The sequence below is a fragment of the Mustela nivalis genome, assembly GCF_964662115.1.
Source record: "Mustela nivalis genome assembly, chromosome: 6".
NCBI lineage: Eukaryota > Metazoa > Chordata > Mammalia > Carnivora > Mustelidae > Mustela > Mustela nivalis.
In genome coordinates, this window is record NC_139025.1 from 70,446,985 (window position 1) to 70,464,005 (window position 17,021).

The 17,021-nt window shown below is 39.5% G+C and overlaps 1 long non-coding RNA gene across 1 annotated transcript; it reads left to right on the forward strand.

Annotated features, from left to right (window-relative positions):
* Positions 1–3,530: 3,530 nt before the first annotated feature.
* LOC309866195 lies at positions 3,531–5,995 on the forward strand. The gene is made up of 4 exons (XR_014312489.1): positions 3,531–3,685; positions 4,081–4,164; positions 4,297–4,399; positions 5,906–5,995. It is a non-coding gene; the product is annotated as an uncharacterized lncRNA (long non-coding RNA).
* Positions 5,996–17,021: the final 11,026 nt, after the last annotated feature.

A 17,021-nucleotide genomic window follows, 5' to 3' on the forward strand; every position in this document is an offset into this window, starting at 1 on the left:
AACTTCTGTTTTGTAAGACTCGAAAGGATTTGATAAGAATATGAATTGTCAGTTTTGCTCATCACTCGGTTCTAAAATCTATACTCAAAACCTTTCATGTCTGTCTTATCCCTCACTAACATCAAACATAATAAAATCAAAATAATCTTCTGGTAAAAATCAGGTTTCAAAATTTTACCGTAGGTTGCTGTTCTATTTGATTCTTTTTGATCAACCCCAGATATACCAGCAACAAACAAGTTTCTCCCAAATCCCATTTTGTCTCAGCAGTACTCCTAATGGGGGTGGAGGGAGACGAATATGGAAATGATGCTACGATATTTCTTCTATCATCTCTTCTAACAAGTTCATAAAAGCTATACCCATGTTGGGCTTATGAATTTTCCAAATTGAAAATAAGATAGATAATACAATAATACTCAGCTTTTGAATTTGTGGTGATTCTTCTCTTGCATTAGGAAATTTTGCATCCTTGACAATTCAGTAGCACTATTTTCTCTTTAAAGTCTAATGCAAGCCTAATGGGCTCATTTAGGCTGATAATGAACAGCTTAGGAGTTTTACTCTCAGGTTCCCAGTTCTGATAGGTGACAATGGCTTGTTTGCATTTGCCTTATGTATTTGATGCTACGCGATAGTGAAATGCAATCCTTCGCTGTCTATACAATTATTATGATGTTTTTGCAACATGATGTGCTCGCTGACACTGGTTTACCTTTTGCAGCCCCAGGCTTGCAACCTGGTGGCATTTGAATGTACCTGCTCCAAAGAAAGCATTGGTCTTATGACAGCTTTGTGATGTGGAATGAGCTGAAAGCAGGCTCAACTGACCCGATTATAACAATATCCCTGAGTCTGGAGACTCTTCTAGCTACTGATGATTGCTTTTTCTCTTATTTGGAAAAGGCTATAACATGGCTAGAAAAAAGAGAGAGAGAGAGAGAGAGAGAGAGAGATCTTTGACCAATTCTCCAAACTATAGGAACTTGCCAGAGATTTTTTAAATTTATTTATTATTTTTGTCCTGAGCAACAGAGCTTGAAGAGTGCACTAACAGAAATGTATTGATGTGATTAACTATGAATAGGTTACTAGCTAATGTTGCGGATGGAACAGAAACAATGGCACTTCCCACATTTCTGCTTTGGAGGAAGCTCTAGCTGGCAATCTGATTCAGAGAAATGGCAGAGAAGTTGGAATCCCACCGTTTTTACTTGGAGTGTTAGATTGCCTGTCTCTGGAGGGCTGGAGGAGACTATGGACAGTTGTAAAATTCCCCCACTCCTGCCCCCTTGGCACCTCTAAAATCTGCTGCTAGTTTGGTGACCACTTTGGAAATTTATTGTTTAACTGCTTTAACATTTCGTGACATGGAATATTTACAGTAATATAAACGAGATGGATTTAAGAAGGAACATTCATTTGAAAGGGAAGTCTACTAGACAAGGGTGGACCAAGTAACCCACTTGATATAGACAAGTCAAATGAGATGTTTATTCTGTAAAACAATGGCTTTTGCTATACTTGCCTCCCTGAGATCCAAATTAGTTCCAGTAAGTCCCTAATTCCCAAAGAAGTTTTCGTTATCTGGGTCCGTCTGCCAAAATGAATTGCCATTCACATTTGTCCCAGAAAGTGGGAAGCATGTTGGGCAAATTTACTTTGGATACACCAGCTACTGTTGTTACAGGATCAGAAATGTGGCATAATATTTCTTTGAAAGGAAGAACAAACTAAAACTAGCTACCAAGTATATGAATTTCTCATCACTGCTGAGGTGCTATGAGGACCCAAATTCTCCCTTACAAAGCCACCTGCCAGATAGAAGAAGGGAAAAACAAAAAACAAAAACAAAACAAAAAATAATTCCAATGTTCAGAAGTCAAGAGCGGACTCTAGTGCTTTTCTTATGTTCTCTCCAGAGCTCTGTGGAGAATATTCTGTGCTGGTAATTGTTCCTAATCAACTGGATGAAAGAGAAAGCAAAACTAATAACAACTCTTTGCTATATATTTGCACATGCTCAGTTCTCCTCCAATCTAGAGGACACCTAGGAGAATCTTAGAAAAGGTCTTTCTAGATAGACAATTCCTCCCAACTATTAACTGGTTATCCTACTTACTTTCCTTTTTTTTTTTTTTAGAGTACTTTTAATACCCTCCCTGAAAATGTATGCAGCATAATAATCTGATGGGGGTACAGTCAGCATGATGATCTTGATTCAAACTTCACCAAGTTCTAGCTGTGGTAGAAAATGGATTTTGAATGAATAGAACAGCTTATCTTAGTCTCTCTACTTAGAAATTGAGAACCACCACCATGAAGGTATGAAAACCCTTTGGAAACTAGTGCCTTGGCCAAGGTAAGAATTGCATTCCATGATGCACACCAATGATTCCATATCATGTATCTCTCAACCCAGAGAGTTATAAAGTAGTCTTCTAACTTTATCTGAATAAGGTGGTCCTATATTAATTATAGATAAAAACATGCTTCAAATGGTGCCTAGAATGGGTACTTCCAGACATATGACTGAACACATTGCTCTCAATTTTTATTTTTTAAAGATTTTATTTATTTATTTGACAGAGAGAGATCACAGTAGACAGAGAGGCAGGCAGAGAGAGAGAGAGGGAAGCAGGCTCCCCGCTGACTAGAGAGCCCGATGCGGGACTCGATCCCAGGACCCTGAGACCATGACCTGAGCTGAAGGCAGCGGCTTAATCCACTGAGCCACCCAGGTGCCCTGGTCTCAGCCCAAGGATAAAGTAATACCTTAGACCCGGTTCTTATGACAGATCCTACAATACTACCAAGCAAATGTGGTTCAACTCTTGACCTTTCAATATATATATTTTTTAAAGTCGTTCAGCCACAAGCTGGATTTACTCATTCCTGTTTCCCTTCATATTGCTTAGACAAGTAAAGACAATAACCTTAGCTCAAATTAATGTAAATTTCCCCACAAAGAAATTCTGAGAGAATTTGAACAAGAGGCGTATATGTGCAAATACACAAAAGCCACATCTTGGATTGGTGGTCTTTGCATTTGTGACATAAATTCTCAAAACGTTTCTTCATATAGCTGTGACCACTAAATTTTAAGGACCCTGAAGGTGTCAACCATGTTCTGTGCATCTCTGTAATCCCCACATTACAGATTGTCTAACTAGTGGTCAGTTCTCAGTAAATATCTACTTAAAAAATGAACTCAGTGGGACAATGGACTACTTGTTTTGTCTTACCCTAATGCTATGTCTTAAGGAAGAAGGCAGAATTTAATAATTAGTCACATCTACTGAGTATGTAATAAGCTACCTAGCTCTAAAAAAGTTAACTTTTTTTTTTTCCTGTTTGCCTTGGACTTTTTTTTTTTTGCAGAGCCATCTACTCATACCCCTTTCTAAAGGAAACTAGACTTCTCAAGGGTTTGAAGAAGTTCAAAGATTATTCCTAAAAGAAATCATTCTATACACTAAGCTGCGGCTAATGGAACTGGAGCTGGGTGTTCGAACAAGGAACTGCTTCCATATACCAATATCCTACCCTGTGATCTGAGAGCATATGGCTCCCTTGAGTACATGGGATTAACCAATCATATTCTCAGTCTTTAGAACTTGAATAGGAATAAGAAAAAAGAATTTTTACAGCAAAAACAGGAAATGACAGAGGGGAACAGACAATGGTAATGATGAGAACAGAGGGTTGGGTAACCAAACTTCACTAATGGTAGAACACTAGGAGAAGAACCCCAAACTTCTGCTGCACAGATTTTGCATTCAGAAGCACCTCCATGAGGGCTGGTCCTATTACTGATCGTGGGCTCAGATGTCTTACGAGAGCCCACTACTGAAACCACTCCAGATGTATTCTGAAACTGCCCTTCTCTCTAGCTAACTCTAGTGGTACTTTATTTCTCACAATTAAATAATCTGAATGAGAAGCCCCCAGAAAGACTTTCACATTTGCCTAGTGAATTTTTTAGCCAGCCCTCTTCCCACAAAGAATGATGAAGGAAGGTGGGGAAAACAAGAAAAGAAGAATGTTAGAAAAGTAGATAAGGTTTCACTTTTCTTCCAGGGTATGTCCAAACTGGTACCTGCAGGATTTCATTTGCTTATTGGATGCATGTTACAGTAAGCATCAACTTTCTGCGTGTCTGAGGTGAGTTTTTAAAAAGCCAGGAATCGTGATTCACCAGGGAAAAAATGTGAAGGTAATGGGTGCCTCTCAGTCTTTATTATCCATAAGAATAATCTGGAGATACTGTTAATAATGTAAATTCTGATTTCACAGGTATAACCTGGGGCCTAAGAGTCTGCATTTTTATGGCCATCCACCTGATCCTAGTGCTGCTGATCTGTTGCTCACATTTTGAGTATGAAAGATATAAAAGAAGGTACAATTACATACCCATTCTCATTTATTTTTTGCAGGATGTTAAAATAAGAGATGACCATTAAAACTAGACTAGTTCACCATTTCCAAGGTGTATGGTGTTGGGCAACTCATTTAACCCATCAAAGCTTTTGTTTCCTCATTTGTAAAATGATGATGGTAATATTTATCTTGGAGGATTATTCAGAAAATTAAATGATGTAAAACATGCAAATTTTGCAATAGCTCCTAAGCAAATGGTATTTATTTTTCATCAATTCACTGTGTTAATTAGGAAGCATTTTGAACAATATGCAATTCCCAGTAATAAGTTATAGAAAGGAAAAAAAAATATATATATATATATATAATCTCTGTCCTAAAGTGTTTACAAACCAATACGAGTGAAAATACCAAAATGTCTAAAAATTGCTATAATGCCATATAAAATAATGCCAGAAGAAAGGGGAAAGCAAAATGCTCTGCATTTAAAGAAGGAAAGATGGACTAAGGGATGGAGCAAGAAGAACAGGGTGAAGAAATCAAGGAAGATTTTAAAAAGGAGGTTGTTTTTGAGCTAAACCTTAACAGATTAGAGTTCACTAGGCAGAGGAGATGGGGAGTGTGACTGAGAGTTGAAGAAATCTCTGTGGAAACCATGGTATTGTGAAAAACAATGACCTCTTACTGGCAACTCCTGAAGTCCAATGTGGCCAAACCCAGACTGAATTTGGAGAAGAGGAGGAAGCTGAGGATAGTTGTCCCTAGGAGGTAAAGATTTTGTATGCCATCCTGACTTCCTGGGACAGATGTTTTCTCCTATTATGTCTCTCACCACACCTGATCATTCGTATGATCTCGCTCAAGGACAACTATACATCTCAACAACAAAAGTCTGGCCCAAAGGAGTACTCAATGAATTTTTGCTGACGGAATAATTATGTAAGTGTTGGAAGAGAGAGTTTCTTGCAGTAAGGGGGGGAAGTGCCTTAAATAATATTTCGTAGATGGACCACATACGGTTGCCTGTTCTGCTGGTGCTCAATGACCCCAGCCCACATAGATCCTCCAACATAAATATTTTCCGTAGAGACACAGGGAGCATTTTTTATTTGGAGTGATTGTTACATTATGTAACAAAAACAACCATCCCATTATACAACCCATTCCATGCATTCCATTTGGCCTCCCTGCGATGATTCAATCTCTTAGTGGCGCTTAAGATGGTAAAGGTTGAGAGAAGCTATTAGACTCTCAGTAGATTGGGATCATCAGATGAAAACTATGGCGTATCAGCGTAGCATTCACCATCACTTGTAACACAAAGTTCAGTAACATAGCTCACAGCTACTAGTTGATTAGAACGGCTCTCTAGCCTAGGACTTGAGCTTGCTTCAACACACAGAATGGGGCTGCTTGCTTTTTCAGAGAAGCAGGAGGATACAGTCTCCAGTGAATGATATGATTTCGATACAGAAAGCTTGCTTAAATCTCACTTCATTTTCATCCCATCTATTGATTTCTTCAGGATCGTGCACATGGATTGGAATGCCTTTACTGAATCCCCCAGGCGTTCCAAGTAAACACAAATAGAATAATTAGGAACAACTGTAAAGGAAAAATCGTAAGTGAATCTTGCATTTGTATTATATTAGAGATAGAAACCTTGAATTTATCAGATGGAGTCATGTTAGTCCTGGCTCTTGGCAGAATGCTGAAGCTGGCAAAATTCATCTTCTGCAGAGGGAGAAGACCACGGGGGTCAAGGGCATGGGCTGGAGGCAGGCCACGTGGATTTAAAATGTTACTTGAAAACTTCCTGGCTTTGTGATTTGGAATACATGGCTCAGTCGTTCATGCTTCAACCTCATCATCTATAAAGTGGGGATTATAATATTATTTAATCCATAAAGCAATGGAAAGTTAATCCACGAATTATTGTTTAGAATAATGCTGACACAGAGTAAGAGCTTATTAACTGTTAGCTGTTCCTATAATCTTCAGGGTCTCCACCCCACTAATTCAATAAACATCCCCTACCTTGTTCCTTATTCAAAGCAACCCCCATATCCGTTCTGTTCGTTTACATACTCATTTCTAGTAGGATTTTGAGTCGTTTATATGTTTGTGTAATTATGTCCCCATAAAATGTTCTCCTGACAAGAACCTTTAATTTGCCTTTTATCTCTCACTGTAGCAAGAAAAGTGCTTTTTTTATTATTATTAGAGAATCCATAGCATTAATAATCAAGTGGGAGGCCTATTACCCAGACTCCATCCAAAACCCCTGAAGTTACAGCAGTGTCTACCCATTTGTGCAACAAAGATTTTTAAAGTGTTTCATGTCACCTACTCCTGGCAGGTGTGGTGCAAAGATTGAACAAGGCAGTGGAGATGCTCTGCATTCCCTGGGAAGCATGGGAGGACCAGGAGGGGAATTTAATCTAGGCTGCTATTGGAGGAAGAGAGGCTAGCAGGAAAGCCTTTTCTCCCTCTATCATTGCAGACTTTGCTAGCCCAGCTTAATGACAAGCATCAGTTTTCATTTGCTATTTGTCGTCTCACTAGTTAGAAGCCTTAGCCTTCTTTCCTTTCTTTCTATAAATCCCCAAAACTTATCCCTCCATACATTTACAATGCTCAGGGGGCTGAAAAAAAATGAATGATTCTTCAACTCAGAAGTTGGAGACCTGGGTCACATACAGAAAACTTTCAAGCATTCCTGATGGGCACTATGAAAACAGCATGAGTGCATTCCTTCCTTTATTCATTCAGTGAGCTCCCTTCACAGTGCCTTCCCGCACAGTCCTTAACTGAACGCTCACAGTCCATGTCAATAATGTGAGAAGAAGTGGTCTTTATAAAAGAAAACGTGTCCCTGTCCATGAGGAGGTTAGAGATAGTTGAAAGATAAGATGTATCTTGCTATAGAAATAGTTAAATAACAACGAAATAAAATATATGATTAAATCCCAATGAATTATTCAATGATTCTTGGTGTTCTGGAAGAGACATCAGCTAAGATAGCAAATACTGTAAGTTTCATTTCAAATGCCACTTCCTATCAACTGGAAGTTAATGTCTGGCAAAACTGTCTCACCAGTGATTATGTGAATTTGCCAGGCTCAGGAGGAAATAGTTTGGAAATTGACGTTGGTCATGTCACAGGAATGGGAAGTGAGTCCCTTTGCCGCATCTTTGCCATGATGTGCTGGCCCTGTAGTGTGACAGTTAAGAAAAACATTTGTCATCTGATAGACCTGGATTCTGTTGTTTGCTAGCTCTGTGGCCTTGGGCAATTTATTTAACTTCTCTGAGCCTCCGTTTTTCTCAGCTGAAAAGTTAACATACAATCATCTCAAAGAATATTAGCTGTTAAAATTCAACCAGTCCTTAAGTTCAGTGGAAGACAGAATCAAGTCTATCTCATTTCATCTTTACATCCCTGGCACATGGCCCAACCGATATCCACCTGCCTCCCCACCCCCGCCCCCTAGGCACACACATTGAGAAAAGTCTTTGAAGATACTGGGTTTTGAGAAGAACTTGAAAGTATGAGGAGAATAAGCATATGTCGAGGAGCATGAGAACAGTTACTACCTGAGCAAAAAAGACCTGGCAAAATATGGAAACCAAAATGAGTATGACAGTCAGGGACTACAGAGGAGATAGACGAGCCAGAAGGAAAAAGAAATAGCATCCAAACAACTTTGATTTTGGAAGATGCTAGGATCATCTCATCTATATTTCACTTTGTGAAGCAAGAAAACTGAAGCTCAGAGGAGTTTAAATAACTTATAGTGGTAGACATTGGCATTGCTGAGATTACAACCCAGATTGCCTGACACATCCTTCAGTGCTCACTTAGGAAGGGACTGGAAGAAAATGCTGGGAAGCCAATCAGAAATCAGATGGTACAGTTCTCCATATGCAAAATTCACTCTTCAACTGCTGAGGACTTCTCTTCTCTGTTACCAGCAGTACAAATAAGAGCAGAATGAAATTCCCTCCAGGGCCCCTTTGGGTGCTATGACCTTGGAGAATGAGGCCACAGAGCGAGCACCACTGGTCAGCAGACGTGATTTCTGAGGTAAAGTGGACTAAAAAGGCTCAAGCTAAGGTAGAGAAAAACCGAACCCAGTTGTGTTGGTAAGGGGAGGTGCAATGGGTGATTCCTTGATGTATGTAGATCTGTGGGGCAAAGATGAGGATTTCCTCCACCCTGAAAACACCACATTGTATTTGCATTATGGCCAACACTAACAGAAGGTGGAAATCACACATAGTACTACGATTGCCACTTTGGTTTTGGGTTTTTCGTTCTTTTGATGTTACTGTCACTCCCAGCATCTATGCCCCTGTGTTTAGGGCCAGATATATTTTTAGTCTCATTTTATAATGGAGCAGCAGTGAACCATTAAAAACAAATAACATTGTGGCTTCTTGACTCTGCTTGCCTCATTGGTGTCTGATGCTGTCCTACCCCAAGACGTGGAACTGACACATGATGTCCTCTCTAGGCAGGTAAACGCTGCTGCTCATTTTTATTTGTCATCTAATAAGCGAAAGCCAGATTTGGAGGTGGAACCTTTGAAGTACAGTTGCTTCATCCTGAGAAAATGTTGGTGTCTGTTTACATCCATATATTAATGGAATAATCTTCCAGATCAGTCAGAGTGCTTGAGACACAATCAATGATACATATGCCCCCATTGTTCTTAATTAGCTTCTGATTAAAATGTCTCCTCATGCTCTTCAAGTTTAATTGTTGTCATTGAGATCCACGAAAGTACTCTTGCAAAGATTTCTGCATTGAGAGTTAGAGGCAGGGGACCTTCAATGAAGCACCATGACCCCAGGAATTTCTTCTCTGTCTCCTAATTATAATCAATCTCTGACTGCCATCATGAAAAAATTGTAGTACCTTGGTAATGGACACCCCGAAAACCTACTGTGACAATAATATTCGGGTTCTTGAGGCAAAGCCGCCCTGCAGGGCTAGTCTTTGTGTTCAGCAGTGCTCAGCAGTGCCATCCGGAAGTTTCTTCCATCAGTGGATGAGCTTTACTCCTCTTTCCTACCAGGAGGGAAGTGTGGCAGAGCAGAAGCTAGACCTAAATTCCCACTAAAGCTAGACCTAAAGTCCCTTGTGAGGGACTTCAGGATTGCCGCCTCAGCACCAATCCTACCCTTTGATCCCCTGGTTTTCAACCCTGGATGGACATCCCAATTTACCCAGGAAATCTCTTTTAAAGCTCTGATTCTTAGGCCCTTTCCTAGACCAGTTCAAATCTAAATTTTTGTACAGAAGTGGACAGCACTCGGTCTGGAGCCAGAAGCCTGAGTTTGTATCCTGGCCCAGCAGTGGAACCTTTGGGCCAGGTAGTTAAACTTTCAATACCTCCATTTTCTCATGGAAAAAAAAAAATGGGGTTAATAATAGTACCCATCTCATGGAAGTATAAGGAAGATTATATGAGTAAATACTTGTAAAGTGCTTAGAACAGGGCTGGGCACATATAAACACAATTTCAGTACTTGTTATGTGGTGATAAAAATGACCTTGCTCATGATCATCAACATGGAGGAACTGGATCTAAGACTTGGTCGAGTCATTGCTGAAAGCCCACCGTGCCTCTGAAGTTTTCACACTGAAGAGCCAACAGTAACCTTTTATTTTTTAAGTCCTTTTGACTTTGGTTTTTCTATTATTTGCAAATATTGGCAACCAATGTTTAGAATGGGCTGAGCAGCCAATGGATATTCTTTATAGAAATACATTTTTTTTCTATAGAAATGCTATGGAGAGACCATTAGACTGTGACTTAGAAGAACTCAGTTCTAGTTCACATGCTACTCTACCAAAGGGGCATATGATTCCAGGTTTTGCAATACTACTTTTTTTTTTAATATTTTGTTTATTTATTTGACAGAAAGAGATCACAAGTGGACAGAGAGGCAGACAGAGAGATGGGGGGAAGCAGGCTCCCCGCCTAGCAGAAAGCCCGATGCAAGGCTTGATCTCAGGATCCCAGGATCATGACCCAAGCCGAAGGCAGAGGCTTTAACCCACTGAGCCACCCAGGTGCCCCTGCAATACTACTTTTATAACATATTCGAGTTTGTGGAATTTCCATTGGGTAACCCACCAGCTAAGACTCTTGACCGCTTAATTCTGTTTATCTAATAAATGAAGAGACTGAACTGAAAGAACTTAAAAGGATAATCAAGAATAAGGAGTCAGGGTTATTATCTCCTGCAGGCCAAGGGGTAAGTTGACTCTTAAGATAAGAGAAGTAGTAGACTGAACTCTGTACTGCATTACACACAAGCTTTGCTTCCCTGCCAAAGGATTTTGTCTCCCTGCCCCCTCCCCGAGGATGAATAGGAAGGAGGTGTTCAATGCTACTAATTTTCAGAATGGAAACCAAGGCAACAGGAGAAAACAATACAAGAGATGTGCTGATTCTAGAGGGCTGATGAATACAGAAATTACCTGTCTTTGTTACATGTTTGGAGCAGAGCCATTCTACAATTGATCTGTGCATCTCAAGAGCCTTTATATACAACACTGAAATATTTTCTTAAATAGAAGAGACTCAAAAGCTACATTAAAAAGAGAGAAAAAAAAAAAAAGCAACTGTCCCTTGCATCTGGTTTCCTCCTCTGCAGCTCATCCAAGACTGGTTTGGGGAAGCCTAAGTATGCTTGCAAGTGTTTTGGGGTTTGGGCCATAGCCATACAGTATCCAAACAGCCACATGAGAAGGAAATTCTGAAGCAGAGAATACAAACTGACAACTTAAAGGTTTAATGTGGCTGACGCATAGGTTTTGTGCAGCCTATAGTTTACTTTCAAATTAGAAGCCAGTTTTTAAATGCAGCTGTTTCCAAATAAAAGTCCAGTTTTCTGATGTCTCTGGAAAAAAATGGGAATATCTAGCAACACTGGGCTGGTCTTCCCCAGACAACAATAGGCTAATTATGACTGGCAGCTGCCCTGAGTCTTATCCAGATTGTTACGGTTCTCACCCTCCCTAACATCAGCCAGAAGTGGAGGCTGGACGTGGAGGCTGGATGTAGAGGCTGGCCGAGTTCTTCATCCAGCTTCTGCTCCTGCTTCGCTCACTTCTACCAGTGGTTGACCCTTGTGGCTACTTGAGTTGGCAGCCCCAAGTCTGGCTTTCGAGTTTGTCCACCTCCATGCTTATACGCTCAAATTTTACTTTTATAATAACCAGAACAAAGTGCAAATGGTACACTGTGTAGAGGTCAGGAGCACTGGCTATATGGTGCCATAGAACTGGTTTAATGTTTTATTTTCCTAAAATTCCAGATTATGTCCTTTAGACACAGAAATGTCATTGATTGCATTATGAACTTCTAATATGGACTTAGACCTCTATGTGTCACCAAGAAGTGACAGTTCTTCAGATGACCTACTGAGATGAATTGAGGAAGTGTTTTCTGGCATGGGCCTCAAACTGCTTTATAGATTAGCTTCAAGCCTTCTCTGCATTTTCCTCATTTCCTTTATGGAACGTAAGTCAGAAACAGCTTTTCCAGGACCATCTATTAGAAGCACATGAAATGTCAAGCCAGATTTATGGATTAAGAAATTGACATTAGATCATAATTCAGTTTAAAATAGAAGGAACGAGAATGCCAAAGATGACTCAGAGCCAATTCCATTGTGGTCTCAACAACAATAGAGACCACTGGTTTCTAAGTCAAAGCCCCCACCACCACCTTAAACCCTGCCCCTAAAGCTCATTTTATTACACATACCCATTACATGAATACTGTATGTGCAATTAAAATGGAGATTTAAAATCTGCTGACCATTTCTATTTTTTTTTCCCTGAGTAGCTGGCCCTGCGCTTCTTTCTCTGATCACCATTTTCTTTCTTCTTTCTTTATTCCCAGTTCCTTGCTTCTACTGAATCTCTCTGTTTTTGTATATGACTATCTTTTTCACTAAATGCTGACTACGCTGGTGGAAACACATTTTATGTGTCATTATTCCCCTAATTCTTAAGCATGCTACTTGATATGGTGGAAACTTAAAACCCATTTGTAGTTACATAAAGAATAAGGGACCTCCAGTACCTCAGCCCTGTTCTCTAAGTCCAAGATGTCAGCCTCTTTCTTGTTTCATTTACTTGAATACCAAACCTGAGCCCCATGGTCAGTGATTTTGGTGAATTCTTGCATTTCCTTTCCTTCTATTTCTCTTCACCAAGTTACTAGGAAAAGTTTTGAAGATATATTTACTGTTTTTTTTTCTTTTGTTTGTTTGTTTTTTGGTTAAAGGTTTTTGTTTATTTGACAGAGAGAGAGGGAACACAAGCAGACAGAGTGGGAGAGGGAGAAGCAGGCTCCCCGCTGAACAGGGAGTCCAGTTTGGGGCTCCATTCTAGGACCTTGGGATCATGACCTGAACTGAAGGCAGATGCTTAACCAACAGAGACACCCAGGTGCCCCTACTGGTTCTAAAGTGAGTATGTACTATAAAATAGTAATTGATTTTTCACAGAAATATCATAATGAATGTATCAGTTATTTTATGTTGACCCTGTCACAGCATATGTCTCCAAAATGCCCTAGAATCTTTGGTTTCCCCACCAGTTCACTTGACCTCTTCAGTCTTGTCTGATGACCTAATCAACCTGTAAAATTGAGCTAACCCAAACCAAGTTCCCTTAATTAAGATTCTCGTTTGAAGATATCATTGCCTTATTACTTGTCTTTATTTTTTCATTTGTCCTTCTCATCATCTAACTGATTTACTTATTCATTGGTTTCTTCCTACCCTGTAATCTCTAGCACCTTTTTCTGGATCCTCTCTCTCTCTCTCTCTCTCTCTCTCTGTTTTTCTGTCTCTGTCTCTCTTTTTCCCTTCTGTTGTTGTTTGTTTGCTAGAGTCTGCTCTCACCCACTTCTCGTGTCTAAAGCTACATCTTTGAAGGTTGTCACAAATGCCAAAGCCAAAGTTTTCCTAAATTCAATTCCTCGTAAACATTTGCATTTTCAGCACTATGGTTAAAATCACTTTCTTTTTAAATCCCTTTTAACAGTAACCTTCATGATTCCATCACATCTTGGTTCTATTCCTTCCTCAATTCCTGCTCACTATCTCCCATTTTGTACTTCTTCTTGCCCTATACTCTCATTCATACAGAACCATAATCAATTTTGATTTTTTTTCTTTCCTTTGCACTCCTTGTGCAATCAGTCCCAAGGTCTTAAAGTGTTCTTCAGGGGATAAGATACACATTTAACTATTCATGTTGTGATCTAGTATTCAATTTGGACATTTTGATCTCTTTTAGGGGCTACAATATTGTAGAAGTATACTCTGGAAAATCTCCAGGAAGTACGAGATTAAAATCAAGAATGCAGCTGATGCTGTAAAGTCAGAAACACAGTCCAATGTTTGACATATGACAGGTGAGATGATATTTGATGCATGCTTATCTTTTGCCTCTACTTCTGGATAGGGATTTGGTTCAAAGGAAACTCAGTCCTTATGGCCAGCTTCCTATTCACTCTTCCTACTAAAAGGAGAGAAGAGAGAAATGAATTCTGTGTAACCGTGGTACTCATTCTCAGTAGCAAGTGAGAGAAATAAAACTCAAAGGGACTTAGCCTAAGTAGGGGGATTTATTGGCAAGAATAATTAAACTTGGAAAGGGGAGTGGTGACCTTGGGACAACCAGAACAATTGACTCAAATAGCACCACCCCTGATCCCTTGCTAATACTTCTCTTTCACTTTGATTATATTCTCTTTGGTCAACTTTATCCATGACATTTGAATCACGGCAACTGGAAAATCTGGCTTCACATATTCTCATCATATCCAACAGGGAGAAGATGACTCTTTCCTCTGCCCCCAGTCAAAGAAAAAAATAGGCAAGACTTTCCTAGGTGGGTTTGGATGATGTATTGGTCCTCAGATTAGTCTAGTTGGTTAAGTAGATAAGGTCGTATGGGAAGCTGGCATCCCTCATTCACATAAAACAAGATTCATAAGATATGGACTTAAATAGCACCTTCCCTCATATCAGAATCAGTCCAGACCCACCGTGTGATCTCTGTGTTAGCCAAATGCCCATTCATACTAAGATTTGCTCTCAAAGTTTATGTGTCTTTTCTTTTAACCAGACAATTTGATTTTAACCTTTATTGGAGTTTGGAACATTTGGATTTTTCTTATTTAATAAACTGGTATTTCATGCCTTTGTGACCACTCGGTTGGGAAAGAAGGATTATGTGCAGCCCTTCACTTACCTTAGAACCTCAGAAATCAAAATTACCTTGACACAGTGACAATGGTACTTGTGTGTACTCCACAGATAACACTTCGATGAGACTCTTGGAATGACCCATTAGAGCTGCACTGATGTTGAATGACCATAGAGATTGGGATCACACAGGCTGGCCAAAGAGTGTAGGTCTAGAGCCATGCCATTCCTTTATTGTCTCTACCGCTGTTGTAGGCATTGTCATGGCTATTGTCTTCCCTCATTCTTACTCGTAGAGATCTCTATGAACTCCTGTTCCTACATTCACTAAGACCTTGCTGGACTTAAGGTCAGGAATATGAATCGGGTGAAAGAATATCTTTGTTTCACAGTGCAAATCCCACATGAAGTAGCCATTCCTAGAATATAACACACTCTCTATAATATCTCCATAATTAAGAATTATTCCAAACACCTAGACAATACACTTATATGTCCAAGGTCCTGTTTTGACAATCCTTTGTCAGCAAAATCCCTAAGGGAGAAAAAAAAAATTCAGTATAATATATTATGAGTAACTCTATGTGTGTGAGAATAGATGTCATGGAAACTTCAGACAACCAAACAATCAAATACAGAGAAGGCTGCCAGAGACCGCCACACTCCTCTCAAGCAGAAATCTTCTTTTTTTGGGTGATGTGATTGAAAACAATTTTCTATGTAAGACACAAAAACCACAGTTGAGAAATAAAAATAAGGGGTTACAGAATCAGAAAATTCCTTCCATTCCATCTGAAACACAAAGGCTGACAAAAAAATCAAAGCTTGGAACAAGCCGACACAGACCCTGATTCCTGAATTCAGCTTGCCTTAGCTACGGCGGCAGCTTTTTTTTTTTTAATTGGATACTCAAGGTCAGTTGTTGCAGAATCAGTAATTGGTGATCTATGGTGTTAAACTCACACGGGTAACAGTCGATTCTGTAACCATGACTGCTTTGGTAAAAAATTGTTGTTAGTGCCTTCAATATCACAAACAAAAATAATAATACTAATGAATCTGCTGACTACTGATGGGAAGAATGTAATATGCATTTCCACAGAAATGTCTTGTAATTTAGGATTAATTAATGTCCAATTATTGTAAGCTGTTACTAATAAATTTTAAAAGTCAGCTCTGCACTTCCATTTTGTAATGTTTTTATAAAATGGAACATTAGATGTTTTTAATCTTGTCTGTTCTTGCAAAATACCCCAGATAACATGCTGTTTTGCATTTCAAATAATACATACTCATTTAAATGCAAAACCAGGGTCCAATCAGAATAAGATGGCAATCAAATTACAATATTCAATGAAGAGTTTTCCAAGCTGACTTCATTAGTAAACTATCATGAATTTCAAGATCTTACAAGGTTTCTATTTGTTTGTACAACTGCAAAGGGCTCAATTATGAAGCTTTGAGGGAGTCTAAAAATAACATCAGACTAATTAAAAGTTTCAACCGGATTTGGGCTAGCACTGTTTTGAAACTCTAATCTGTTTGACTTTCCAAATGGACTTTGGAAACTAAAGATTTGTTTGAAAAACGTTAAAGTAGAAACAATGCGGGGTGGGAGAAGGGGGAACGGGTTGGTGGGGCAGAGAAAGAGGAATCGCCAGTCTTCCTCTTCCTGGTATCTACTATGACAGAGACAAGCGTGCAGCTCTGTGTGCAAAGACCAGCCAAGCCCAGGGTGCTGCTTCCATGTCCTCCTGAGCTCTCAAGGGGACTCAGCTCATTTTCTGGCTTTGTCGTGCATGTGGAAAGCAAGCTGGGAGAGTCTGTAGCTTCAAGTTCCTGAATCTTTGAAAAACTGAGGCAAGAGGTTCAGTCTTTGAAGTCATTTTCCCTTTGGGAGGTAAGATCCAGGTAATCAGGAAAAGCTCAGGAGGTCGAGCTATTATGATAATGTTCTGCCAGTGCAGTTGCTGCTCACAATGTTACATCATTTGGATCATCGAACTTTGTGGAAACCCACAGCAGGGCTTCTGCCTCAACAGGTGCTCTCTTGGAGGAACAGGGCAGTGATAGGGTAGGGGGATTGAAAGCATCCAGGGGTCTAAAACTCCTCCCAATTCCTCTAACAGTCCCGTACTCCGTGGTTCATTGAAAGTGGTTTTTTATTTTGTTCTTTCACTTCTCTATATTTCTCTGTTTGGATTTGATTTTTTTTTTTTTTTTTAATAACAGAGACTCGAGCTCTCCTGAGATTTTCCTTAAGATAGGAGGTAAAATGTTAGGAAATTATTGTCTTTGCAGAAATGCTAATTTCTCACTCTAAGGAATCACAGAAATGAATTTCACAGATTTCAGGGCTTCCAAAGTTGTATAAATACTACATTCATTAAACTCTTATT